Below are 27,585 nucleotides of genomic sequence, written 5' to 3' on the forward strand. Positions count from 1 at the left end.
CTTGGGAGTAAGGCCACAGGTGGACGATGAATGGCCCCTCCCAGAGGAAATAAAAGAGGAGCGAAAGGGGAGTGGAGTTTGCAGGAGACTATTAGTTCACTTAATTGGTTCCGAGACTCCTTGCCAAGTTTTGCAGATATCGGCCTGGCAGCTCTCCAAGCCAGAGAAGGTCTGTGACTGTAAATCCTCCCTTGAAAGACTTTGCTGGATGTGAATGAGCAGAATTCACAGCAAATTAATAAAAGGGGTTTTTGTTGGGACAAGGAGTTTGCTGCCTGCCCTCGGGAAGCCTGGGTCAGAACACCTCTATTGCATTGCTTTGACCCAACACCCCTCTATCCTGCAAAACCAGAATGTTGAAAAGACTGAAAAGACTCCATTAAAGCATCCTTAGTTTCGCCCAATATTTTCTGAGGCCTTTTGGCTCGGAACGGAATCAATAGAAAAGACTGAAAAAATATATATTTCGGGTTTGGGCAGATCCTGAGAGTGGCTATCGATATTGTTAGAACAAACGAACAAACAGCTTTTCCCCCAGCTGCTTTCTCTAGTTTGTTCCATCAACATCCAGAGATGTTCTCAGGTTCTTGGCTGCACACCCAGTTTGGGGTGTTTTTTTTTTTCTACTGATATGGCTCTAAGCCACTAGATCTTTTATTGATACAGCTGCTACATCCTTAACCAGCCTGCATTTTTTTGTATGAGTACAGGCAGAAAGTCCTTGAAGTGGTTTCACATGGAAGAAAGGCAAAAGTAACACCTGTTTTCTGTTGTCCCCCAAATGTAGAACATTGAAATCATAATCTTATCTTCCAGGAGGATAGAATCGGGTTGAGTGTTGAACTAGGCTTCATAATAGTCGGAGCAGTTAAAATCCAGTACTCACTGAAGAAAACTTGATACATGGAGTCCTCAATTTGGGACTGCACTCTATCTCAGTGTCTGAAGACATTTCCAAAGTCATGTCATCAACAGAACATTTTGCTGTTACCTTCCCACCAAAATGGTACCTATTTATCTACTCACATTTGCATGTTTCCCACTGAAATGGAACTTATTTATCTACTCACATTTGCATGTTTCCCACTGAAATGGTACCTATTTATCTACTCACATTTGCATGTTTCCCACCAAAATGGTACCTATTTATCTACTCACATTTGCATGCCTTTGAACTGCTAGGTGGGCAGGAGCTGGGGTGAGGATGGGAGCTCACTCTGTCGTGTGGCGCTTGGGTCTCGAACCGGAGCTGCTGGCTTTTCAGCTGACAAGCCCAAGGTCTTAATGCCACCAACTGGGGTTCGAAACCCGAGCATTGCCGTTACTTTCCCACTGAAATGGTACTTATTTATCTACTCACATTTGCATGCCTTTGAACTGCTAGGCTGGCAGGAGCTGGGATGAGGATGGAGCTTACCCAATCAAGGAATGCTCAGGTTTTGAACCTCGAACTTTCCAAAAAATTTTGAAACCCACCACTGGTGTACACGATATACTAAACCTGGTTAATGTTCATCTGGATTGATTGAGATGTGGGCCAAACCCATTTGTTACAGAGTGGGCTTCAAAAATTTCAGCAATGGGTTCTCTGCCCAGTGACTGGGTGGGCGTGGCCATGGTGGAAGTGGCCTAGTCAGCCTCCTGCAGCACAACAGCGGGGGGGGGGAGGCGTATTCACCTTCCCCAGGCTCCGGAGACTTTCCTTGAGCCTCTGGGAAAGCGAAAACTGCCTCCCCAGACCTCCGGAGGCCCTCTGGAGGCCAGAAATGGGTCATTTTCCGACCTTCTGGAACTTCCAGGAGGGCTGTTTTTCCCCCTCCCCGAGCCTCCGCACAGGCCCTGCACTGACCTCACATCCAAAAGGGGCCACATGGCAGAGGTGGGTTCCTACCAGTTCGCACCTATTCGGTAAAACCGGTTCATCAAATCTACCAAACCGGTTAGAAGAGGTTCCACCAGTGGACCCAGAAAGCAGCCACACCTACAGAAGAGGTTCCAAAAAATTTTGAAACCCACCACTGACACACACACACACACACACACATACACAGAGAGAGAGAGACTCACATAGAGAAAGAAAGAGAAAGAAAGGAAGAAATAAATAAAAAAGAAAAAAGAAAGAAAAAGTGAGAGCGAGATGAAAGAAAAAAAGGAAAAAGGGACAGAGAGACAAAAGGAAGGAAAGAGAGAGAGAGAGAGAGAGAGGAAAGAAAGAAAGAAGGAAGGAAGGAAAGAAAGAAAGAAAGAAAGAAAGAAAGAAAGAAAGAAAGAAAGAAAGAAAGAAAGAAAGAAAGAAAACAAACAAACAAACACATGGCTGGCAAGCCACTCCCACCAGGTCACATGGCTGGCAAGCCACTCCCACAAAGGGGGCCACACCCACAGAGTAAGCTCGAAAATTTTTTGAAACCCACCACTGCCACATGGAGACTTCTCGGAGGGGAGGAGTGGGGCAGGAGGGCTGGGCTGGGGTTGGCGGCGCCAGCCAGAGTGGGATTTGGAGGTTTTTCTGAACCGGCCATAATGTTAGCTACATATTCTCCCGAGCCTGTAGCAGCCCACCTCTGCGTTTATTTGGTGCAGGGTTTCATGTATTGTGCGAAACCCAAAACAGGCATTGATTCCACAACCCAAGTAAGTCTGATGTGGGAATGCAATTTCCGCCTGTCCCAAAGGGGCTGCCTGAAATGACCTCACTGCCCGCCCGAGTTTCACGGCGAGTGTGTCTGTGCACAGGAAGCTTTCATGAGCAATTGCATTCTATTGTTGGCCATAAAGCAGCATCATAAACTCTCTTGCAAAAGAATTCCAAAGACAGCCCTGAGTGGTTAACCAAACCTCCATATCGGTTTAAAATACATACACAAAACCACCCCGGGAATATTTACCGTCTCGTGCCGATTGTGTTTCTTCCCCATGTTAGGACCTTGTTCCATTCCAAGGAATCAAACATATACTTAAATATTCGTTTGACAAAACAGAAGCGGAATAGCCTAGTTAAACCTGAATCCCTTCATTCCAGACTTTTCTTTTCTTTTTGCATACAGTGTAATTTCCTTGTCTTGTTTTTTTTTTTTTAAAGCACCTGCTTGTTTGGGTACATTCTGCGTGAAGGCAAGCACTTGTCAGTCCTGTGAAAATCCATAGGATTTAAAATTCGAGATACGTTGGGCTTTTACATTTACATTTTATTTTCATGGAAGGAGATTCAAAAGGGCTGTAAAAGAAAAGGTAAAGGTTCCCCTGGCATATATGTGCTAGTCGTTCCTGACTCTAGGGGGCGGTGCTCATCTCCGTTTCAAAGCCAAAGAGCCAGCGCTGTCCGAAAAAGTCTCCATGGTCATGTGGCCGGCATGACTCAATGCCAAAGGAGCACGGAGCGCTGTTACCTTCCCACCAAACGGTGTTCCCTATTTTTCTACTTGCATTTTTACGTGCTTTGAAACTGCTAGGTTGGCAGAAGCTGGGACAAGTAACAGGAGCTCACTCCGTTATGCTGCGTTAGGGATTCGAACCGCCGAACTGCTGACTTTTCTGATTGACAAGGTCAGCATCTTAGCCACTGAGCCATCGCGTCCCTTATATTAAAAGGGATTTTAAAAGGCTGGACATCTATTCAAAAGATACTGCTCTGAGTAAAACAACTTTAACCAATCCCACTTAGGGCACAAAAGCAGCCTGCGCATTTATCTATCCTAATAAAGCTTTGGCTCTGATACACATTTAAGCACCGTTTAGTAATCCTTGGAAGATGTTTAAGCCATGCAGGGAAAGGACCATATGTCTGAAATTTTTAATCCATCTGTTTTTATGAACTGACCTGATATTTGCAGACTCATTGAGTCTGTCATCTGCACCTCTATAACTGTCTGGTTAGGTTTTGCAACCCCACAAGACAGACACAGACTTCCGAGGATAATTAGAACTGCAGAAAAAGAAATGACTACCAACTTGCCTTCCACTGAGGACCTGTATACCGTACGAGTCAAAAAGAGGGTCGTGAAAATATCTACAGACCCCTCGCATCTTGGACATCAATTGTTTCAACTCCTACCCTCAAAACGACGCTATAGAGAACTGCACACCAAGACAACTAGGCATAAGGACATTTTTTCCCCAAAGCCATCACTCTGCTAAACAAATAATTCCCTCACCACTGTCAAACTATTTCCTAAGTCTGCATTATTATTATTATTAATCTTCTCATCGTTCCTATCACCCATCTCCTCCTACTTACGACGGTATGACTGTAACTTTGTTGCTTGTATCCTTATGATTTATATTTATTGCTTCCTAATATGATTTGATTGCTTATTTGTACCTATGGCTATCATTAAGTGTTGTACCTTATGATTCGTGACAAATGTATCTTGGCCAAGTTATTGGCCAATAACTTGGCCAATAAAGAATTCTATTCTGTTCTGTTCTGTTCTATTCTGTTCTATTCTGTTCTATTCTGTTCTATTCTGTTCTACTCTACTCTACTCTACTCTACTCTACTCTACTCTACTCTACTCTACTCTACTCTACTCTACCCTACCCTACCCTACCCTACCCTACTCAACTCTATTCTATAAGAGGGAAAGAGGCAGAATGCTTGGTTTGAAGCAAATAAATTCTTGTTTGCTGGAGTCCAAAATAAACATAATTTAATTTAAAAATTAAAAGCAAGACCTTAAAAAAAAAAGAGCAGCTCTCTGCTACCGTTCACACTCCCTAAACAACGCGTGCTTGGATGAAACCAGGCACTAAAGAGAGTTTCTCTCCCAGCTCCCAGCCATTGTTTTTTAATATGCTTTTAATGACCCCGCTCTCTTCATACCTACAGCCTAGCTTCCCAAACTGTTTGCACTGTCCCCAATAACACTCAGTGGCCAGCTGTCATTCCTACCTAAATCCGTGCTTAGGTTGGATGCGATGCCGACGTTAGACAAGGTCGAAAGGTGACCATCGATTTTGGAGGCCACCTGGAGAGACTTGGCTGTGAACTGACTCAAAAAATTTATATCAGAGCTGGGAGAGGATCCCCTCCCAGGGTAGGCCTGGATGAAAACTCTGCCAGCAGGATGGGGCCCGGCTTGCCCCAGCTCAGAAAGAGGCCAGGGTGGTTGACCCCTTTAGCTGACCTCTTCAAACTTCTGGAGAATTTTTCTGGCAGTTACCAGGGTGACTGGCCACTCCAAGCTTAGCCTGCTTACTGAAAAAGGGAAGGGGGGGAGGTGAAAGATTTAAGGGTGGGGAGGGAATGCTTGAAATGTACCTTGCAAGGGATGCCCATCAAACATCAAATGCCCCAAAGAATAATTGTTCCCTTTTGGAATCACCAGTTCTATCAGGAAGTTCCAAATCCTGTGACTGAAATCACGTTTGGTCTCATGCAGGCGGATTAACCGTGGAAAAAAACAGGTGTCGCTCACGTCTGCTTCTGTTTGGCGCTGCCGCACTTGCAAAAAATATATATATATTCTTGCCCGTAAACCAAAGCCATCATCACCCCAACAAAGAGAAATAGGAAACCTGATTGGGGTAACTTTTTCTTCCCCTCAAATTAATAGCACAATGGAAATTTGGTGAAATCTCTGTAATGGGAAGGGGGAATCTGCCCTGGAGAGAAGAAAGAAAGAAAGAAAGAAAGAAAGAAAGAAAGAAAGAAAGAAAGAAAGAAAGAAAGAAAGAAAGAAAGAAAGAAAGAAAGAGGAGGGAGGGAGGGAGGAAGAAAGAGAAAGAAAGAAAGAAAGGAGGGAGGGAAGAAGGAAGGAAGGAAGAAAGAAAGAAAGAAAGAAAGAAAGAAAGAAAGAAAGAAAGGGGAGGGAAGGAGGAAAGAAGGAAGGAAGAGAAAGAAATAAAGAGAGAGAAAGAAAGAAAGAAAGAAAGAAAGAAAGAAAGAAAGAAAAAGAAAGAAAGAAAGAGGAAGAAGGGAGGGAGGAAGGAAGGAATCATAGTTCAATCTTTAGCAAAGGGAAAGCCAAAGTCCTGTGTATAGTTGTATGTGAGAGAAAAAAAACCGAATCTGTATAATGTGAAAGGGATCTGCTCTGAAGAGAAGAAAGAAAGAAAGAAAGAAAGAAAGAAAGAAAGAAAGAAAGAAAGAAAGAAAGAAAGAAAGAAGGAAGGAAGGAAGGAAGGAAAGAAAGAAAGAAAGAAAGAAAGAAAGAAAGAAAGAAAGAAAGAAAGGAGAGAGAGAGCAAGAGGAAGGAAGGAAGGAAGGAAGGAAGGAAGGAAGGAAGGAAGGAAGGAAGGAAGGAAGGAAGGAAGGAAGGAAGGAAGGAAGGAAAGAATCATAGTTCAATCTTTAGCAAAGGGAAAGTCAAAACTTAAGTCCTATGCATAGATGTCTATGAGGGAGGAAATCAGAATCAGTGCTCTCCGATCCAAGAAATATGTAGCATAATGCTAAATAAGTTTATTGAAGAATAAATTTTACTTGATATATTACTTTTACTGGCTTGAATTGCATCTATAGTTCTACAGTGCATAGGATTCCTCAGAAGTGTGGAAGCCACACATTAAAATAATGCTTTAATAAATAATAAACAGAAACCAATAAGCCTTACTCTCCCTAGATCTTGAGTGACGCATTAAAATAACTAGTGTCAGGATGATAAAGCAACCTCTTAGTTTTTATGTTCTATTTAATCTATCCAATCTTTAATTCCATATTAGTTCCTATTTAATTTTTAGTTTCTGTTTAAACCTTTATGTAAACTAGCTAATCTTTAATTCTATTTCAGTTCCTATTTAATTTTTAGTTTCTGTTTAAACCTTGTCAATTTTATCTTTTCATCATTTTGGGATTCTCTGAGAGTCATTTCAATAGTGAGATGGGCGGCATATAAATTTAATAAAAAATAAATAACCTGGCATATCCAAAATATTTTGATAAACAATAACAATAAGAGAATAACACACATGAAAATCAGTGGGCCAGCTAGTTCTGTTCTTATTTCTTATGATTCAGGAAAACAAGGAGTGCAGTAGATAAAGGGAAGTATATTCAGCAGCGTACATTGGTCCTTGCCTTACAACCTATTGCTTAGCCACCGTGTGAGGTTACAGCAGATTCCCCACAAGGGACTTGTCAATCTGGTTTTGATGGCCACTCTCCACTGTGGTCACATGACCCCACTCCACAGCTGGCTCACATTTAAGGCTATTTGCAGTGTCCTGTGGTCATAGGACCACGATTGATGGCAACATTGCTGAAAACTGATGTTCACTTTTAATTTTGGGCAAAAATGCCTCATAGCGAACAATGGGCCCAAGGTGGCGCAGTGGTTAAATGCAGCACTGCAGGCTACTTCAGCTGACTGCAGTTCTGCAGTTCGGCTGTTCAAATCTCACCAGGCTCAAGGTTGACTCAGCCTTCCATCCTTCCGAGGTGGGTAAAATGAGGACCCGGATTGTTGGGGGCAATATGCTGACTCTGTAAACTGCTTAGAGAGGGCTGAAAGCCCTATGAAGCGGTATATAAGTCTAACTGCTATTGCTATTGCTATTCATTTCATGATTAGGGTGTTCACTTAACGGCCACTTCAAAAGGTCACAAAATCAGGTCCAGTCACGTGATGACCCACTTTATGACTGTCACAATTTTGAATCACAATGGACAAGCTCCATTACAGTTGTACGTTGAGGGACTACCTGTGAAAGGCGGCATTTCATTAAAGGAAGACAAAAAATAATAGTAACAGTATTATGAAAAATAGCCTTATTTATCAATGCGCTAAAAATAGCCTCAATTATGAAAAAGTCACTTTAACTTTCCAATAATATTCTCCTCCTTAAAAATGTGCTTAAAAGAGGTCTATTTATTCCAGGACTCTGTTTGTTACTTATTTCTTATCAGAATGCATATGCCTCCTTCTTCTTTTGTCAAATCAAGGCACTTACCGCACAGCCTTCCTGCCAATCAACAAAGCCGAAGACGCAAATGAATCACGTGACCTGAGCAGATGGGTGCAAAGTTCAGAATGGTCACATGATCTCACAACCAAACTATTCTTCAAAGAAGAAGTTTGAAGCTTCTTCCAGGATCAACATAGCAGGGAAGGATCAGGAGAAAGAGAAGAGACCTGCTTCATCATCTCAACTACCCCAAGATCCAGCTTCAATGATAGCAATAGCAATAGCAATAGTAGTTAGACTTATATACCACTTCATAGGGCTTTCAGCCCTCTCTAAGCGGTTTACAGAGTCAGCATATTGCCCGCAACAATCCGGGTCCTCATTTTACCCACCTCGGAAGGATGGAAGGCTGCGTCAACCCTGACCCGGTGAGATTTGATCTGCCGAACTGCCAAACTAGCAGTCAGCTGAAGTAGCCTGCAGTACTGCACTCTAACCACTGCGCCACCTCGGCTCTTATATGCTCACGGTCCATCAGGCTACCTTAACTAATTTCCTTTCTTCTGGGAGTTATAAAAACTGTAACTTTAAGAAGTATTGCCCAACATTCCTTGTTTACCTCTTTTCTCCCTATTTCATGTTTATTTTCTCTCTCTCTCTCTCTCTTTGTGTTGACTAAGGGAAGGAACTAAACCAGGGGTCAGCAACCTTAAATACTCAAAGAGCCACAAAAGTCCTAACCGGAAGCCACCCGTTCAATTCTGAAGACTGGTTCCTCCACTATAGAGTCTCCTCCTAGCGCGGCATCCTTTTTCCTCTACCTGTCCTAACCGAAAGCCCTATCAATTGTGGAGGCGACTGGTGACAGGGAGCCACAACAGAGGGATGAAAGAGCCACATGCGGCTCCTGAGCCGCACATTGCTGACTCCTGAGCTAAACTATAGACTGTATATCTGTGTTAGCTTCCACTGGAGTTTATTTTGAACCTACGGCATCAGAACCAATCAAGTCTTGGAGAACTATAAATATTAACACATGTCTGACAGCAAAAAAAAAAAAAAAAAAACCCATGATGGAGTACAACTGACTCTCATAAATTCATAGTAGATGATGGTTTCATGTAGAACCACACAACCTTTCTTCAGTTTGGCTGAATTCATGCCTCATTGAATACTGAAAATTATACCCTCCTCTTCATTTGGACTAAACTCCCTTAAATCTTCCTCCAGCTATTCAACAGGCCATGATGAGTTTGTTCCCAAGAGCCTGAAACAAACTCCTTGTCCCAACAAAAACCCCTTTTATTAATTTACTGTCCAACACAATGAATACTCTGCTTTCGACATACTAAAGCAGCTCCTTAGCCAGAAGTTGCCCCATCTAAACCCCAAAGGTGTTTTTTTTCCAAAAGGCAACTGGACTTTCTTCTTTTTGTTCCCCTTCTTTGCAAACATTTCGCTTCCTATCCAAGAAGCTATCTCAATGTGTGTTGTCACAATATATGTGATTTTTCTTTATTATTATTATTATACAATTGTATCACAGCGGCCAGTTGTTTCGCCGGATTTGGCATTGATTACTAGTCGGGCCCCACCCAGGGGCCTAGGACGTCGTAACGTATTTTCATAATATGCGTGCAGATCCAAGCAGTGCGGTTTTTTGCATTTGACTGATGGTGATTTTGTCAATTTTTAACTGTTTTAAATGTAATTCCAGTGCTTTTGAAATACCACCCAGTGTGCCGATTACCACTGGAATTACCACTGCTGGTTTGTGCCATAGTCGTTGAATTTTGATTTTTAAGTCCTGGTATTTCGCGATTTTTTTCATGTTCCTTCTCGGCAACCCTGCTATCACCTGGTATTGCGATGTCTATGATTGTAACTTTGTTTTTCTCAACCAGTGTGATGTCTGGTGTATTATGTGCCAGTATTTTGTCCGTTTGTATGCGAAAATCCCACAAGATCTTGACCATCTGATTTTCGGTGACTTTTTCAGGCTGATGTTCCCACCAGCTTGTTGCTGTTTTAATATTATAATTTTTGCACAAATTCCAATGGATCATTTGTGCTACTGAATTGTGCTGAGATTTATAATCAGTCTGCATGATTTTTTTACAGCAGCTGAGTTGTTGTTGTTGTTGTTGTTGTTGTTGTTGTTATTTCTACATTTCTTTTATATTGCATTTTTATATCCTTGTAACTAAAGGAACTAAAGAGCCTCTTGATAGAAGAAGGAAAGTGCAAAAGTTGGCTTGAAAGTCAACATTAAAGAAACTAAGATCATGGCATCCAGCCCTCTCAATTCCTGGCAAATAGATGGGGAAGAAATGGAGGCCATGACAGATTTTATTTTCCTGGGCTCCAAGATCACCGCAGTTGGGGATTGCAGCCAAGAAATTAAAAGGCGCTTGCTCCCGGGGAGGAAAGCTATGTCAAATCTAGCATACAAAAAAGCAGAGACATAACCCTGCCAACAAAAGTTTGTATAGTCAAAGCTATGGTTTTCCCAGTTGCAATGGATGGCTGTGAAGGTTGGACCATAAGAAAGGCTGAGTGATAAAGAATGGAGGCCTTTGGACTACAGTGCTGGAGAAGACTCCTGCGAGTCCCTTGGACTGCAAGGCGATCAAACCGGTCAGTCCTAGAAGATATCAACCCTGACTGCTCTTTAGAAGGCCAGATCCTGAAGAGGAAACTCAAATACTTTGGCCACCTAATGAGAAGGAAGGACTCACTGGAGAAGAGCCTCATGCTGGGAATGATTGAGGGCAAAAGAAGAAGGGAATTAGGTGGATGGATGGATGGATGGATGGAGTCACTGAAGAAGTTGGCATAAGCTCAAAAGGACTCTGGGGGATAGTAGAGGACAGGAAGGGCTGGAGGAACATTGTCCATGGGGTTGCGATGGGTTGGACAAAACTTTGCAACTAACAACAACACATCCTTGTAAGCCACCTGGAGTCGCCCTATGCCAGCGGGCAGCATTGTGCATTTTCTAAATAAAATAAATAATCAGCTTCCTCAGTTCTCACCCCAGAGCTCCACTTCTCTGTCTTTTTATATACAAAATGCTTATTGCAGTGAATGTATCAGCTCATTATCTTCCGGGGAAAAGAGGAGAGAGGAAAGCTTTCCTCGTGACATTTACTGCCACATGCTCCTTGTACAGCTCCGTAAGTATCCGAGGGTGCCCTTCCTGATGAAATCATGCTGTGGGCTGGTGATTCACATGAGAACCATGGTGCCAACTCATTCTTGGGTCACTGAATAAAATGCTGACTCTCCTGCCCACAGTCGGATACACCCACACAACATTATATAACAGGCCTTCAGTCTGTGGGAGCGTGGAAGTCCTATGACCATAAATAAGAGCCTCTTGGGTAGGAAACACTGAAATCCTGGAAATAAATCAGAGAGATCCACTTTTTCTGAATGCAAATTTCAAATGCAACTCTCTCTCTGTCTCTCTCTTTCTCTCTCTCTCTTTCTCCCCCCCTCCCTCCCCTCTCTCTGTCTCTGTCTCTGTCTCTGTCTCTCTCTCTCTCTCTCTCTCTCTCTCTCACACACACACACACACACACACACACACACACAGAGAGACCACCCTCCCGGTCCACTGCTCCACAGAAGCAGAATTCAAAGCTGAATTCAAAGCTGAATAAGCAGAATTCAAAGCTGAAACTATGTCACAGTGTCCTCCAGAAGCATAAAAAACTATGCAAAGTTTTGGGGAAAGTAGTTAGAGTAGAGTAGAGTAGAGTAGAGTAGAGTAGAGTAGAGTAGAGTAGAGTAGAGTAGAGTAGAGTAGGGTAGGGTAGGGTAGGGTAGGGTAGGGAAGGGTAGGATAGGGAAGGGAAGGGATGGGTAGAGTAAAGTAGAGTAGAATAGAGTAGATTAGAGTAGGGAAGGGAAGGGAAGGGTAAAGTAGAGTAGAGTAGAATAGGGTAGAGTAGAGTAGAGTAGAGTAGGGTAGGGTAGGGTAGGGTAGGGAAGGGAAGGGTAGAGTAAAGTAGAGTAGAATAGAGTAGAGTAGAGTAGGGTAGGGTAGGTAGGGTAGGGTAGAGTAGGGTAAAGTAGAGTAGAGTAGAGTAGCAGAACGGAATGGAACATAGCATAGCATAGCATAGCATAGCATAACAGAACAGAACAGAACAGAACAGAACAGAACAGAACAGAATTCTTTATTGGCCAAGTGTGATTGGACACACAAGGAATTTGTCTTTGGTGCATATGCTCTCAGTGTACATAAAAAGACAAAAATGTAGCCTGCAACCGGTGCCAAAATACAACTTCTACATAGATGTATCATAGGCGAAAGGGCTGATTTTTTTCACTCCATTCAGTTAGCCTAACTAATTTTAACTTGGCATAGGGGACAGAAACAAAAGGCAGCTCTTCCCTTCGTTAATACAAATGGATTAGCTCATGCCGAAGAGTCTGGGCCGAATAACAGGATCAGCAAAATGACATGCTGTAGATTGTAACCTCACTCCTCTCATCTGTATCACTAGGCTGGCTTTTAAGGATGCAGCAGGGGGGGGGAGATAAAGTTCATAATTAACAAAGAGAGTTCCAATGAAGCTTAGGGTTGCAATGAGGGGTCTTGGTGCTCTCTGAGCTTGCTTGTTTTCTTGCAGACATTTCATTGTCCTAACTAGTTAACATCATCAGTGCTAGTAAGGAGTGGGGTTTGCTGACAGTTTATATTCTGGTATCTCTCCTATCTGTGTGGATGTGGACGGCCTTAGAAATTCTTTGGTTGGGCTGTTTACTGACAGCTTTGAGACAATTTCTTGATTGGGGTATTGCTTACTTGACTGTTGGTCTGAAGTTAACCTTGGATTAATCTATGCCGATTACTGGTGGAAAGGTGCTGGAGTCTTTTTTCTCTTTTGGGCTGGCTGATTGTCTCTTTTGCATAGTCTGTAGCTGTCATTAATGTCTATGTGTCTGTGGATGGCTGATTTGTCAGGGTCCCAGGCTTCTAGAGTAGCATCAGTGGTGGGTTTCAAAAATTGTTCGAACCTACTCTGTGGGTGTGGCCTCCTTTGTGGGAGTGGCTTGCCACCCATGTGACCGGATGGGAGTGGCTTGCCACCCATGTGACCGGATATGAAATTATGAATTAGTACTTAGGTCAGTCCAAGTAGCTATTCAGAAACTCTGGCATTGAAGCATGCAAGTCTTAAAGCTGTCAAGTTCCAAGGCCTTTGCACCCCTAACCCTTTAGAAAAAAAAAATCCCAGGGGTGTTCAAACCTGACAGCTTTAAGACTTGTGGACTTCAACTCCCAGAATTCCTCCTCCAGTCACATTGGCTCAGGCACTCTGGCATTGAAGCATGCAAGTCTTAAAGCTGTCAAGTTACAAGATCCTTGCACCTCTAACCCTTTAGCAGTGGTGGGTTTCAAAAAAAAATTGGAACCTCTTCTGTAGGTGTGGCCTGCTTTCTAGGTCCACTGGTGGAACCTCTTCTAACCGGTCTGGTAGATTTGATGAACTGGTTCTACCGAATAGGTGCGAACTGGTAGGAACCCACCTCTGAGTAGCATGGACCCAAAAGGAGCCATTTGTGATCACTCCATAATTGTGTATAGAAGATGACCAGGGTGAGCCCGAGGGAAGGGTCAAGCACGTCATTAGTTCAGAGTCCCTTTGCACCCATAAGAAATCTATGTCCAGCCCACCTTGAATTCCGCTGACTCTTATCTACCACCAATTTGTTTTGACTATTAGTAGTTGAGATTCTTGTAGAGCACTGTTCCTTAACTCTTCTGGCACCAGGGCATTTTGAACACAGGTAAAGGTTTGGTTAAACTGATTTATTGCTAAAAACCTATGCATGAAAATCTTCTCAACTAAGGGTTAGTGTTGCAGCCCGCCAGCAACCAACAGAGCTGCTGGCAGCAGATTCGGACAGTGAGGAGGTTGGGGAGAAACATGGGCCAGTCCTGGAGTCTGGGGAAGGCTCTGATGAGGGCTCTGTGTCCGAGGCAGAGGGTGGGGGGCAGAGCTATATGCCAGTTATCAGCTGCCTTCAGACTCAGACATCAGTGAGGCAGACAAACAGCTGGAGCCTGTTCCCAGTGTGCGCATTCGCAGAGTTGCCAGATGAAGGGAACAGCTAAGAAACAAAGGTTGACTTGAGAGTAAGGCCACAGGTGGACGGTGAACGGCCCCTCCCATAAGGAATAAAAGAGAAGCAAAAGGGGAGTGGAGTTTGCAGGAGACAATTAGTTCGCTTAATTGGTTTGTGACTTTCCGAGACTCCTTGCCAAGTTTTGAAGATATCGTCCTGACAGCTCTCCAAGCCAGATAAGGTCTGTGACTATAAATCCACCTTTGAAAGACTTTTCTGGATGTGAATGAGAGGAATTCACAGTAACTTAATAAAAAGGGTTTTTTGTCGGGACAAGAAGTTTGCTTCGTGGTTTGGGGAAGCCTAAGTCAGAACAGTTAGTACCTGCTTGGGGTTAGATACGGGTGAATGACACTCAAGGGGGATTAGACTTAGTTCTCTTGTGGCTACGTAAAGATTCTAAGCCGATTCCCCTTTTCACTCTGCACACAGGTTCTGCCATCCCTTTTCCTACAAGGACTAACCGAATAAATCCAGCCATTGAGTTTAAACATGCCTCGGTATTACGAACCGAGTAAACACAGGAACTGAGCTGAAACAAGTGCCCAACTTCTGACAAAAATTAAAAATATGTATAAAAAATAATAGTTAAAAATATGAAATAAATAAGAAAAGAAAAAAGCTATAAACTCAAAGAAGAGGTTCAATAGACAACTAGGGTTGTTTTTTCCCCCTGCCATCACTTTTCTATGTTTCTATGACAACCTGTATTATATTACAGTATGTTATCTATAATTTGGCTAGATTGGCAGCAAATTTGTGGAGAATGGCTTCACTATAAAACATGTAACAAATTGCCCCAGGATTCTATCAGTTGACTTTCATAAAGGAGGATGCAGAACAATATTGGCCGTCATCAGACAGATGCAATTTTTAATGGAAATTTATCTTGTCTTGGCTGCAAATAATGTTTGATTCTGTCCACCTGAACTTCCAATCTGCTCTTCCATCTAATTCCTTCCTTTATCTTCTTCTTGGCAAAATACTGACATAAGCCCAAGTTGAGTTGCCATCAAAATACTTAACTTGCCTATTTGAAGTGAGCCATTTTCTTTTTTGCATCATTAAGCTAATCAGACAGGTTGGGCTCATAGAACACACTTAAAAACCCCTCACGGAGAGACATATCAAACATTCATGCTAATTAATTATAGCCTGTTATACAAATGTACCTCTGGGTCTTACCTGATCTGGTTCAAAGTGTTTTGCAAACACCAAGATATTGCAGTTCCCTGTACGTTAAGTACTTTGTTATTAATTAGCTCTAAGTAATGTGAGACAATACAGACTTGCCTCCAGCATTTGGTGCTGGATAGTAAGCCAGAAGGCTAAATAGCACGGAATAGAATAGAACAGAACAGAACAGAACAGAATAGAATGGAATGGAATGTGGAGTGGAGTGGAGTGGAGTGGAATGGAATGGAATGGAATGGAATGGAATGGAATGGAATGGAATGGAATAGAATAGAATAGCACAGAATAGAATGGAATTGAATGTGGAGTGGAGTGGAATGGAATGGAATGGAATAGAATACAATAGTATAGCACAGAACAGAATGGAATGGAATGGAATGGAATGGAATGTGGAGTGGAGTGGAGTGGAGTGGAGTGGAGTGGGATGGGATGGGATGGGATGTGGAGTGGAATGGAATGGAATAGCAATAGCAATAGTAGCAGCATTTAGCCTTAAATACCACTTTACAGCCCTCTCTAAGTGGTTTAGAGAGTCAGCATATTGCCCCTACAATTTTGAGTCCTCATTTGACCCACCTCAGAAGGATGAAAGGCTGAGTCAACCTTGGTGAGATTCGATCTGTCAAATTGCAAGCAGCCTGCAGGCAGCAGAAGTAGCATGCAGTACTGCATTCTAACCACTATGCCAATGGGGTGGGGTGGAATGGAGTGGAATAGAATAGAATAGAATAGAATAGAATAGAATAGAATAGAATAGAATAGAATAGAATAGAATAGAATACTTTATTGTCACTTTAAAGATACACTAATCAGCACACATTAAAATGAAATTCCATTGCATTCAGATCTCAGGGGATAACCATTGTGCATATACCCATATACACACGAGAAAGATATAACATAGAGAAACGTCTGGTCTAGTTCAGATGTCTACATACATATGGTGAAAAACTGAATCTGCACATTTACTAGATAAGGAACAAAGCTGTTATAGAATCTAGTAGTCTTACAAACCCTAACCCCAGCCCCAGAAGAGAGCAACAGAAATAGATTGAGAAGTGGGTGTGTGAGGTCCCTAACAATGCTTTGAGCTCTAAGCACATAATGCTTATAAGCAGTATCCTGAATAATGGGAAGGGTGCTTCCTATAATCTTCTCGGCTGTCCTCACCACTCTCTGTATGGACCTTCAGAAATATCTATGACGACTTCGGCTCTTCATCCTCCGTTGTTATCGTACTTTCTGTCCATCATTAAGCTGTGGGGTCCTTTGTGTTCACTGAATTTGGTGGTTTTCTTGCAGATGTTTCATTACCAAACTAGACAACATCATCAGTGCTAGAAGGGAATGGAGTTTGCTCTTATTTTTATATACTAGTGTTGGAGGGAGGGGTCTTGGGGATTCTTTCATTAAGCTGTTGTTTATTGTTAATTTGTTTGTCTGCATTGACAGACACTACACCAACAATTAAGCAGTAAACAATACCCCAGTCAAAGAATTACCAAGGCAGACAAACAAGCAAATAGGAAATAACAGCCTAATCAAGGAGCCACCAAGAACACGCCCACCAACACTGACAGAGCAAGCCAGGAGTATGTACAAAATAAGAACAAATCCCATTCTCTTCTAGCACTGATAATGTTACCTAGTTTGGTAATGAAATGTCTGCAAGCAAAACCACCAAGTTCAGAGAGAACCCCACAGTTCCACACCAAGTTACAAATATTCGCTTTTGTCGAATATTTCTTTAAAGTTAGGGTGACCTCTTCCGTCTTCAAGGTAAAAAATAATTATTAAATCCATTTTATTTTAAATTCAGAGCCACCGTTCCTAGCATTTTACCAGATAATTAGAGTACCCAGAACTCTAGCCCTCCCCATATTTAGGAACCCATTGGCCCAAAATAAACATGCCAAAGACAAGTTTCCACCACTCCAGCCCATTCCTAAAGTCAACTGAGAAAAAGCAGTGATGTTAGGCTCAGAATGATAGTTATATCAAAAGTTGTCTTCTACCAATCCAAAAATGACATCATTATAGGCCCTAGCCATAAATGACTTTGCAATGTGGCTCTTTCTCCAAAGGGCTCGGTGTCTTTTATGCACGTTACAGGTAGTCCTCAACTTATGACCAACTTATGACTTATGAATCTGGCTCCCCTCACTGACTTTGTTTCTTGGAAGCTGGCTGGGAAGGTTACAAATGGTGATCACATGACCCCAGGATAGTGCAGCTGTCATAGACCCTAGGTAGGGAACCCGCAGCTCTGGAGCTGCATGTGGCTCTTTCATCCCTCTGCTGCGGCTCCCTGTTGCCGGTCAGCGACACAATTTTGAGAGGAGCTTTTGGTTGGGGGGAGAAGCACAGCACACAAGGAGGAGACTTGATGGCAAGGTTTTCTGGCCAACTCCACAATTGATGGGGCTTTTGGTTGGGACAGGTAGAGGAAGAAGGAGCCGAGGTGGCGCAGTGGTTAAACGCAGCACTGCAGGCTACTTCAGCTGACTGCAGTTCTGCAGTTCGGCTGTTCCAATCTCACCGGCTCAGGGTTGACTCAGCCTTCCATCCTTCCGAGGTGGGTAAAATGAGGACCCGGATTGTTGTTGGGGGCAATATGCTGACTCTGTAAACTGCTTAGAGAGGGCTGTAAAGCACTGTGAAGCGGTATATAAGTCTAACTGCTATTGCTATTGCTACTAAGAAGGATGCTGCTTTAGGAGGAGACTCTATGATGGGGGAATTGGACCTCTGGCCAGCTCCAGAATTGAATGGGTGTCTTCTGGTTAGGACCTTTGTGGCTCTTTGGGTGTTTAAGGTTGCTCTATACCATTTCAGACAAATGGTTGTCCATCTCTTTTTCAAAGTCTCCAGTGATGGAACAGTCACAAATTCTGAAGACATGCTATTCCACTGGTTGATTGTTCTCACTGTTAGGACACTCCTCCTTCATTCTAGGTTGCTTTCCCTCCTTGGCAAAGCGTGGGCGAAGCGAACCAGCAGTAATGCCGGCAGTAACCCACCCCTGCCTAAAATGTTTGACTACAATTATGATGATGATTCCTACGTTAATAGATAGGAAGTAGAGGCTGGCGTTAATGGGAAGCCACAGAAGTACTAAGGCAAAGGTAAAAGCTCCCCCTCACATGTGTGCTAGCTGTTCCTGACTCTACGGGGCTGTGCTCATCTCCGTTTCTAAGCTGAAGAGCCAGCGCTGTCCGGAGACGTCTCCGTGGTCAGGTGGCCGGCATGACTAAACGCCGAAAGTGCATGGAGCGCTGTTACCTTCCCACCAAAGGTGGTTCCTATTTTTCTACTTCTGCTTTCGAACTGCTAGGTTGGCAGAAGCTGGGACAAGTAACGGGCCAAACCGGTAGTAATTTTGTGGCCTGGGTCACTGGAACCGGCAGCGACGCATGTCTGCCATGCCCCTGAACCAGCGCCATCTTGATTTTCAGCTCTGCACATGTGCAGAACAACTTTCTTTGCAGAAATTTACTTTTATTTCATTTTTTAACATTTTGCGCATACGTGGACCTTTTTAAGTGCAAATGCGCACACGCAAGAAGCAATTTTTTTTTGCATGCCAAACTGGCAGTGATGCTGGCAGCAATCCACCCATGGGTGGAAGGCTGGGTCAAACTTGAGCCGGTCAGGATTGAACTCCTGGCAGTGGGTAGAGTCAGCCTGCAATACTGTACTTTGACCACTGTTGCCACCAGGGGCTCATGTGAGCATAGTATTGCCCATAGTATTACCTGGTTACACATTACAACAAGGTGGGCATAGTATTACCCAGCCCTATGTATAACCTCCAGTGAATGATGGCGATGATGATGAGGATTGATGCTCCTATAGTAAACTATGGCTTTTGGTGGGACATTCTGGCAAGGATACATCCAATTTATTGTTTTTCCCTCCCTTCTCTTGCTAATTAGAACCATGCTAAGAGACCTCTTGGAGTTCACTTGTCTCTAGCTTAGAGTGCTACGAAATTCAGTACATCTGCTGGAGGGTTGTACAAGATAGGCCCTTGGCCGGTTCTCAAAGCTATTATGGGCACTTGCACCTCTGCTCAAGTAGGCACCATCTTCTTCAAGAGCCAACATTAAGAGATGAGTGAAAAACCATCTCTGGAGAAGAAGCAGAAAGAGGAGATAGATTATTGGGCCGAGGGGGAGACGATAGGCAGCTGATGGGCTTCCATTGACTTTTTGACACTACAAAGCTGGAGAAGTTTTCATTAGATTCAGAGCAGCATCTTCCTTTGACCCCAGGATGTGTATGTGTGGTGGTGGTATGGGGGGGGGGGGGTTCAATTCATTCCAGTTAAATCAAGGGGATTTTCTTCTAAGCGCTATAATTAGAAATTTGGTGCTATTCAACTGAGTCATCTTCATCACCCGGTTGTTTTTAAAGTATGCTTGTCTGCTCATCTACACCGTTGAGCAGAGAAGAACATTTATACATGTATGTGTTTGTGTAAGTTTAAAGCCTAACAATCATCTGTTTCAGTCAACCTAAACAGAATTACAGAATTGGTAGGAGCTTGGAAATTTGTAGTCCAAGCCCCCACTCAAAGAAGGAGATCATATACCATTTCAGACCAATGGTTGTCCAATCTCCTCTTAAAAACCTCCAATATCGGAGCACCCACAACTTCTGGAGGCAAGTTGTTCCACGGATTAATTGTTCTCACTGTCGGGAAATTTCTCCTTAGTTCTCGGTTGCTTCTCTCCTTGATTAGTTTCCATCCATTGCTTCTTATAGGGTTTTTTTTTCTCAGAGGCAACTTCCCTGAAATTGCATTTTAAGCCTTCTAAACAGATTACATCTTCCATGTGCCTCGTCGACTTACAGTTACCGGTAAATCTTGAGGTTCATGGGAATTCTAGTTTAAAAGATTTGGAGATCACCAAGTTGCCAAATTCTGAAGTGCTATCAGCCAGTACAGTAATCCCTTACAATTTACTCCATTTCGTGCCACTCAGAATAAAGAGTTGGAAGGGACCTTAGAGGTCTTCTAGTCCAACCCCCTGCTCAACCCCATACCATTTCAGACAAATGTTTGTGCAACCTCTTTTTTAAAATCTCTAGTGTTGGAGCACCCACAACTTCTGAAGGCAAGCTGTTCCATTGATTAATTGCTCTCACTGTCATGAAATTTCTCCCTAGTTCTAGGTTGAATCTCTCCTTGATTAGTTTCCACCCATTGCTTCTTGTTCTGCCCTCAGGTGCCTTGGAGAATAGCTTGACTCCCTCTTCTTTGTGGCAGCCCCTGAGATATTGGAAGACTGCTATCATGTCTCCCCTAGTCCTTCTTTTCATTAAACTAGACATACCCAGTTCTGGCTTTATATGTTTTAGCCTTCAGCCCCCTAATCATCTTTGTTGCTTTTCTCTGCACTCTTTCTAGAATCTCAACATCTTTGTTATATTGTGGTGACCAAAACTGGATGCAATATTCCAAGTGTGGTTTTACTAAGGCATTATAAAGTGGTACTCACACCTCACACGATCTTGAATAAAGAGGAGGAGGAGAAGGAGGAGAAAATGTGTGAGAGAGAATCTAGACTTCCTCCTTACTGTTACTTTCGTGTCTGCTCTAACCAAGAGAGCCTAGTACAGTTTTCCAAATAATGGAAAAACTGCAAGAAAAACTTCCTTTTTTTCCTTTCTTTCTTTCTTTCTTTCTTTCTTTCTTTCTTTCTTCCTTCCTTTTGTTCTTTCTTTCTTTTTTCTTTCATTCATTCATTCTGTCTTTCTCTCTCTTTCTTCCTTTCTCTCTCCCTACCTTCCTTTCCTTTCCTTCCCTCCTTCCTTCCCTCCTTCCTTCCTTTCTGTCTCTCTCTTTTTTTTTCTTCGTCGCAACTGAAAAACTAATAGCCCGATAGAAATCTAGGCTCAATTCAGATTTGGATTGTCTCATTAATTAATTGGTTAATTAATGGCCCAAAATTTCTTCGCTCAACCAATCTACTGTCTTCCAGCAACAACAGATAATCTACACCCCAGCTCCCCAATTGCCTATCATGCCATTTGACTGCAGTCTGATACCCCCTTATCTGCAAATGAGCTCAGTAACCTGGGAGTTTTCCTCTCAATAGACTATTGTAGGGTTCTGCTGTAAGCCTACCCAGTATTTTCAGAAGTTCCTTTTCAGTCTGCATGGTTCAGCCAAAGCAACGCAATTTATGACCTCAAGTGAACAAGGTAAATTTAACTTTAAAATGCCTTCGTTTGACCAGATGTTAAAGATGGGTTTTACTAAAACTTCGACAGAAGGCATTCTCGTGACAATCGGGTCCCTTGTTCCTTGTAGGTACACAGTGCAGGTGGTCCTCGACTTATACCAGTTCATTTAGCGACCATTCAAAGCCACAACACCACTGAAATAAGCCTTATGACCATATTTTTCACACTTCAATTCAATTGTCAAGCAGCCGAATGCAAACCACGCGATCATATAGATGCCATCATGGTCCAAAGTGGGGAAGAATGGCCATAACCCACTTTTTCAGTACCAATGTAGCTTCCAATTGTCATTAAGTGAACGGTTGTAAGTTGAGGACTACCTGTAGTTTGGACTTCTTTCATCCCTTCTCCTGGACCTCCCCTACTTGTCCTATCTCTAAAGGTAACGGTAAAGGTTCCCCTCGCACATGTGTACTGGTTGTTCCCGACTCTAGGAGGCGGTGCTCATCTCCGTTTCAAAGCCGAAGAGCCAGCGCCGTCCAAAGACATCTCCGTGGTCATGTGGCTGGCATGACTCAACGCCAAAGGCGCACGGAACGCTGTGACCTTCCCACCAAAGGTGGTTCCTATTTTTCTACTTGCATTTCTTTACATGCTTTCGAACTGCAAGGTTGGCAGAAACTGGGACAAGTAACGGGAGCTCACTCCGTTATGCGGCGCTAGGGATTCGAACCGCCGAACTGCCGACCTTTCTGATCAACAAGCACAGCCTCTTAGCCACTGAACCACCGCATCCTTGTGCTATCTCTAGAACTCAGGGCGTGGGGGGGGGAGAAACAACCATCAGCCAATTTTGACCACGCTGCAAAGAAAACAGCAGAATCAATCGCTAGGAACTGAACCTGAAATTAAGAGTCTCTTATAGAAACACCCTCAAGTGTGTTTCACAACATCCCAGGGCTGATTGTGACTGACAGCCATCTCTCCCTCTTTCTCTTTTCTCCCCCATCTATTATTTTTTTCTCTCCTTACCCTTCATCTATCCTGGGTAAGATGAAGCAGGCCAGTAGACGATTATACTGCCTCTCCCCCTTCCATCTTCCGAGCTGCCTTTAAACTCAAATGCCTGTAAGTAAAATTGGGGAGGGGTGGTTGGAAGAGACTGAAACAGGCAAATGAAAGGTGACAAATAATCAATAACAGCCTCCCCACCCCACCCCCCACCCCACCCCAATTCAGCACCCTGTCTAGTTTTCAGACATTAACAATAAGGAATGGAAACCATGGCCAGAAAGAAGCAGAAAGGGTGGGAGGCAGAAAAGGTTTCCATAGGGAGTCCCACAGATCTGGCTTTCTCATCAACCTTAATTAAAATCATTTTTTTCCCTGGGGGGGGAGGAGAATAACTTCAGGAGTTATTCTCCCACCATTGTGGCGAAAAGAGGAGAAGGAATATTACAAGCTGCAACTTGCTTTTTTTTTTTCATTAGGGTGTGTCGGTCAATGCTTCCCACCCCCTATATTTCTTGTTGACTTGTAATGTACAATGGAAAGACGGCTTATAACAGGGTAAAGTAGGAAGGAAAACAGAGCCCAGTATAGCTTAATCCAGTGTTTCCCAACCTTAGCAACTTGAAGATGTCTGGACTTCAACTCCCAGAATTCCCCAGCCAGCGAATGCTGGCTGGGGAATTCTGGGAGTTGAAGTCCGGACATCTTCAAGTTGCCAAGGTTGGGAAACACTGGCTTAATCAACGTAAAGGTTCCCCTTGCACATATGTGTTAGTCGTTCTCGACTCTAGGGGGTGCCACTCATCTCTGTTTCAAAGCCGAAGAGCCAGCGCTGTCTGAAGATGCCTCTGTGGTCATGTAGCTGGCAAGAGACGAGGTGGTGCAGTGGTTAGGGTGCAGTACTGCAGGCCACTTCAGCTGACTGTTATCTGCAATTCAGCAATTCTAATCTCACTGGCTCAAGGTTGACTCAGCCTTCCATCCTTCCGAGGTGGGTGAAATGAGGACCCAGATTGTTGGGGGCGATATGCTGACTCTGTAAACCGCTTAGAGAGGGCTGAAAGCCCTATGAAGCGGTATATAAGTCTAACTGCTATTGCTATTGCTATGACTAAATGCCGAAGGCGCATGGAATGCTGTTACTTTCCCACCAAAGGTTTTTCCTATTTTTCTACTTGCATTTTTACGTGCTTTTGAACTGCTAGGTTGGCAGAGGCTGGGACAAGTAATGGGAGCTCACTCCGTTATGCGGTGCTAGGGATTCGAACCGCCGAACTGCCGACCTTTCTGATCGACAAGCTCAGCGTCTTAGCCACTGAGCCACCACATAGCTTAATAGATAAAGTAATATTTATCTATTATAGGGGAGGAGTGCAAATGGGCGTGAAACCTTCTTGGAACTGCTGAAAGGGTTCCACCACAAAACCGCGGAGGACAAAATCGCGCTCGACGAAAGCACGCATTTGACGTCATCACAGCGCGACGAAAACATCGCGCTGTGATCGAAAAATGTAAAAATAAAGCGAAAACCTTACCCTAACCCCCCCAAACCTAACCCTAAACCTAACCCTTAACCTAACCCTAAATCTAACCCTAAACGTAACCCTTAACCTAACGCTAAATCTAACGCTAACCTTTAACCTAACGCTAAACGTAACCCTAACGCTCTAAACCTAACCTTAACCCTTAACCTAACCCTAACCCTTACCTTTATGTGAATCGGCTTGCTTTAATTTTAATTTTATTTCAATTTTTAATTTTTTTCATCGCACTGTGATGACGTCAAATGCGCGCTTTCGTCGAGCGCGATTTTGTCCTCCGCAGTTTTGACGGGTCACGGCTGAAAGGACTATATTATAGACTGGAGATAGATGACAGAGTGGGAAGGATTCGACATCACTCGACATCATCCAGTCTACAATACATTCCTTTCAGCAGTTCCAAGAAGGCTCCACATCTATTTGCCCTGCTCGGATGAAACAGATAAACCTCCAAGTGGTCTCAATGACTCTGGAAAAGGATGCAAATGACCAGCTGTCTGCAAGGACTTTAAATCCTTCCATTTCCCCACCATCCAACAAGAGCTGAAGAAGCTTTTTGGATGAGAAGCGAAATGTCTTCCAAGAAAATCCAGGAAGTCCAGTTGCCTCTTGAAAAAAGCACCTTTGGGATAAATAGCATGCGCATTTTCTGGCTCCTAGTTCTTGACCACACTGGGTGGTTTCCAGAGGTGGGTTCCTACCAGTTCGCACCTATTCGATAGAACCGGTTCATCAAATCTACCGAACCGGTTAGAAGAGGTTCCACCAGTGGACCCGGAAAGCAGGCCACACCTACAGAAGAGGTTCCAAAAAATTTTGAAACCCACCACTGGTCCTTGGATATGATTATTCTACACTATCATGCTCATATTTATAAAACTCAGTGCCTCTGTGAAAGGTGAGGATGACTACTGCGTTTGTGGTGCAATCAGAACATTGCGTGTGTTGAAGTTGTTTTAATGCAAACCAAAGATGCCTTTTAAAAAACAAGTTTACCTCATATTCTTATGCATGCCAGTGCTGTGTGTGAGGTAATTTAAGGTGGTTTTAACAAGTGTCGTCGGCATCTTCATATCCGTTCACATGGGTGGCAAGCCACTCCCATCGGGTCACATGGGTGGCAAGCCACTCCCACAAAGGAGGCCACACCCACAGAGTAGGGTCGAACAATTTTTGAAACCCACCACTGGTGGTTTCCTTGCTTACCACTCCAGATTCTATTGGTGAACTTGAGGGAGAAGTCACCAGTTAGGAAGCTCCTTTCTCAAGAGGTAACTTATAAGTTTATAGGGTTTTTTTTTTTCCTCAGAGGCAACTTCCCTGAAATTGCATTTTAAGCCTTCTAAACAGATTACATCTTCCATGTGCCTCGTCGACTTACAGGTAAATCTTGAGGTTCATGGGAATTCTAGTTTAAAAGATTTGGAGATCACCAAGTTGCCAAATTCTGAAGTGCTATCAGCCAGTACTGTAATCCCTTACAATTTACTCCATTTCGTGCCACTCAGAATAAAGAGTTGGAAGGGACCTTAGAAGTCTTCTAGTCCAACCCCCTGCTCAACCCCATACCATTTCAGACAAATGTTTGTGCAACCTCTTTTTTAAAATCTCTAGTGTTGGAGCACCCACAACTTCTGAAGGCAAGCTGTTCCATTGATTAATTGCTCTCACTGTCATGAAATTTCTCCCTAGTTCTAGGTTGAATCTCCCCTTGATTAGTTTCCACCCATTGCTTCTTGTTCTGCCCTCAGGTGCCTTGGATAATAGTTTGACTCCCTCTTCTTTGTGGCAACCCCTGAGATATTGGAACACTACTATCATGTCTCCCCTAGTCCTTTCTTCTATTAAAGTAGACATACTCAGTTCCTGCAACCGTTCTTCATATATTTTAGCCTCCAGTCCCCTAATCGTCTTTGTTGCTCTTCTCTGCACTCTTTCTAGAGTCTCCACATCCTTTTTGTATCATGGAGACCAAGATGTGGTCAACAGACCTGATGTTTCGCTGAGTTACACAAAATCAGACAGATATTTGATTGAACTATCATGATTGCCATCTTGGCTGTTCTTTTCTGGACCCTGATGAGATCCAGGGTTACAGGGAGGGAATCCTAGTTAGATAGCTGGGCAATTACTAGCCAATATGGGCCAATATTAATCTGTAGACCAGTCCTTTGAAGTGCCAGAGAAATGAAGAGGACCACAATCCTCTCAACTGACCAGAAGAGTCCTTTTTATGGACTGAAGAGGGTTAGGAGGCATCAAGCTAATAGCTAAAAGAAGACAGTTAAGCGACACACCCATGCACCCCCCACCCCCACCCCCCCACACACAAAAACCACAGAGAGAGAGGGAGGGAGGGAGGGAGGTAGATTGATAGATGATTGATATAGATAGATGGTAGAGGCAGTTTTTCAAGTGAGTCTTCCCACCTGGACACCAGACAACCTGCGTCAGGCTATTCCGTCCACTGGCGTTTCCATGTGGACCGGACGCCCGTGGGATCCGGCTTAGACCGGACTCGGGAGCCCGATGCCCACCTCCGGCAGCGTCTCCACAGCCCGGTGGGAGAAGGCAGCGGGGTCGAGGGCGTCCCCCTCCGCCTAAGAGCCGCTTGCCCTCTGCGGCCCCTCTCGTCTGGCGGCGGCTCCCTCCCAAGGCCAAGCCAGGGGTCCTGGGGCCACGCTCGTGACCGGCTCTCGTGTCGCTCCGCATTAAGCGCCGACCGATCAGCTCCCAGGCCCGTCAGGGAAGTTGGGACGCTTGTTCAGGCCGAGCTGCCGGGACGGCTCCCGGAGCCGCCGAGCTGAAGCGCCCTGGCACATAATCGATGGCGAAGGCAGCTGCCTCACCCGCAGGGGCTCCAGACGCCGGCCGGCGGTAACGCGATTTGGCATCTCCAGGCGGGGAAGGGGCGCCCAGGACCGCGGCGAGAGGGTAGGGGGGAGGCCCTTTGGGGCTTCGCCTTTCACCCCCTCCCCACCTTCCTCCGGCCCGCAGCCCTCCCCCCACCCTTTCCCTAGGGATGGCGCTGGAGTAGCTCCGCAATCCCCAGCAGTTCGACCCTCCCATCCATCATGCTTTATTCTCTCCCTACACAAACCCCGACCCACTTCTCGTCCCGGATTTCGGGACCGGCATCCGACTTCGAATTCCTACAGTTTAGAAGGAAACTCACGGAGGTGTCACACGATTCAAGGAAAAGGAAGGGGAAGAGGAATGGGAAATGGGAGGAGAGGAGGGGGAGAGGGAAGATGAGGAGGGGAGAGGAGAGAAGATGGAGAGGGGAGGGGAGGGAAGAGAGGAGGTGAGAGTGAAGGGGAAGGAGAGGGGAGAGGAGGGGAAGAGGGGAGAGGAGGGAAGGAAAGGAAGGGAAGAGAATAGAAGATGAGGAGGGGAGGGAAGAGATGGGAGGGGAGGGGAGGGAAGAGAAGAGAAGATGGGGAGGGGAGGGGGAGGAGAGGAGGGAAGAGAGGAGGGGAAGAGGGGTGGGGATGGAAGGGAAGAGGGGTGGGGATGGAAGGGAAGGGAAGGGAAGGGAAGGGAAGAGAAGAGAAGAGAAGAGAAGAGAAGAGAAGAGAAGAGAAGAGAAGAGAAGAGAAGAGAAGAGAAGAGAAGAGAAGGAGGGGATAGAATAGAAAGGAAGGGAAGGGGAAAAAAGATG

The 27,585-nt window shown here is 44.2% G+C and overlaps 1 long non-coding RNA gene across 1 annotated transcript in view; it reads right to left on the reverse strand.

Annotated features, from left to right (window-relative positions):
- LOC148043534 (uncharacterized) overlaps positions 1 to 27,585 on the reverse strand; it is a 134,193-nt gene that overhangs the window by 16,492 nt on the left and 90,116 nt on the right. Inside the window, exon 2 of the long non-coding RNA XR_015698091.1 lies at positions 22,405 to 22,498. This is a non-coding gene — a long non-coding RNA (uncharacterized LOC148043534). The remainder of the gene's footprint in view (positions 1 to 22,404; positions 22,499 to 27,585) is intronic.

Source organism: Thamnophis sirtalis, unplaced genomic scaffold, assembly GCF_051295495.1.
Source record: "Thamnophis sirtalis isolate CommonGarterSnake01/CBP01778 unplaced genomic scaffold, rThaSir2_p1.2 scaffold_11, whole genome shotgun sequence".
NCBI lineage: Eukaryota > Metazoa > Chordata > Lepidosauria > Squamata > Natricidae > Thamnophis > Thamnophis sirtalis.